Genomic DNA, 1,392 nt, shown 5'->3' with positions numbered 1-1,392 from the left:
ACTAATCCAGCCATGGTGGCAAAACAAGAGAATCTTCGACTCCCACTCTCCTTAGGAATATACTTTCCAAGCGCTATTTGACAAGGTCCTAATCAGATGTCCTTTTAACTTGCATACCAAAACTACGGGTCACATCATGAAGAGCTGCCTTATCTTGGGCATTTTTGCTTTTCTCCCTCTTTTCTAACTTGAGGGAAACACCGTTTCTCAGATTATTACAAAAAGCCAACCTAAGTAGTAGTCTCTTTTCATGCACACTCTGGATGTTTGGTTTTCACCCTTAACATAACATGCATTAGTTTTTTTTGTTTGTTTGTTTGTAAGATTTTTTATTTATTTGACAGAGAAAGAGATCACGAGAGCAGGAACACCAGCAGGCTTCCTGCCGAGCAGGGAGCCCGATGTGGGACTCGTCAGGACCCGAGCTGAAGGCAGATGCTTAACAACTGAGCCACCCAGCTGCCAACATGCATTAGCTTTTTAAAAGACCTGTCCCACATCGAATTGCAGGAACTTGGGGAAGCATCTTTTAATGTCAATATGAATTTGAAAGCATCTGTGGCGGCAGATGCTGATTTTTTTTTTTTTTTTTGAGGGATGAGACAGTTTAATTTAGAAATAAGCTTTGGACAGCCTCCTGACCAGAAGGGAGCCTAAGGGCCCACCCTGGGGGAGAGAGGCCATCGTGGAGGGGAAGGCCCCTAGGTGGAGAGAGAACAGCATGGGAGCTGATATCAAGAGTGCCACAAAGCTGGTCCTGTGCTCAGCAGGTACCGGCAGAGCCTGGAGTTATGAGCAGAATGGCCTTCTCAGGTACGGGGCTGTGTTTGATTGGACCTGCATTTGCATTTTCCACTCAAGGCTATCAAGATTCCAGCGATGCACAGGAGCCCTCTGAAAATCATCCCGTCCAGCTGCAGGCTTTCCCAGTCGTAGTACAGGGGACTGTCTTTATCAACCAGGTCATTGGCTTCCAAGGCAGGCAGGCCGGCCAGTGTGAGAAGGCCTCGGGTCACTCTCTTCATGATACAGCTGCAGAGCAGGGCTGACAGCCGGGTGCAGATCTGGAGAGGCTGCTGGGGCTGGGTCGCAGATGCTGATTTCTCAAAGTGTGTGCGCCTTCAACCCTAGCTGTGTGTGAACCGCCGAGAACAGAACTGACTCTGGTAGAGGTCTGCCAGGCACCAACTCGGAGACCACAAAGCAATGGCACCATCCCCAGGGAGGCAACACAGGCACTCTCCCCGTTTTAATTCTGGGCAGAGTTGGGCCTGGGTTGACGCGATCACCTGCTGTGTTCTTTCAGGAACAGAGATGCCCAGCCGAGTTGGCTGAAGGGCTCTCTGCTGGGGGGTGGAGACCTACAGTCTGCGGCTGCAGAGACCACAGATG

The 1,392-nt window shown here is 50.1% G+C and overlaps 1 pseudogene; it reads right to left on the bottom strand.

Annotated features, from left to right (window-relative positions):
• Positions 1–763: 763 nt before the first annotated feature.
• LOC112838063 (FXYD domain-containing ion transport regulator 4 pseudogene) lies at positions 764–1,025 on the bottom strand (annotated as a pseudogene).
• Positions 1,026–1,392: the final 367 nt, after the last annotated feature.

This window comes from Callorhinus ursinus, unplaced genomic scaffold (genome assembly GCF_003265705.2).
Source record: "Callorhinus ursinus isolate GAN/ISIS: 27379988/994484 unplaced genomic scaffold, GSC_fseal_2.0 scaffold22, whole genome shotgun sequence".
Taxonomy (NCBI): Eukaryota; Metazoa; Chordata; class Mammalia; order Carnivora; family Otariidae; genus Callorhinus; species Callorhinus ursinus.
The sequence above is the reverse complement of the archived record's forward strand: the minus strand, read 5'-3'. Positions and strand labels throughout refer to the sequence as shown.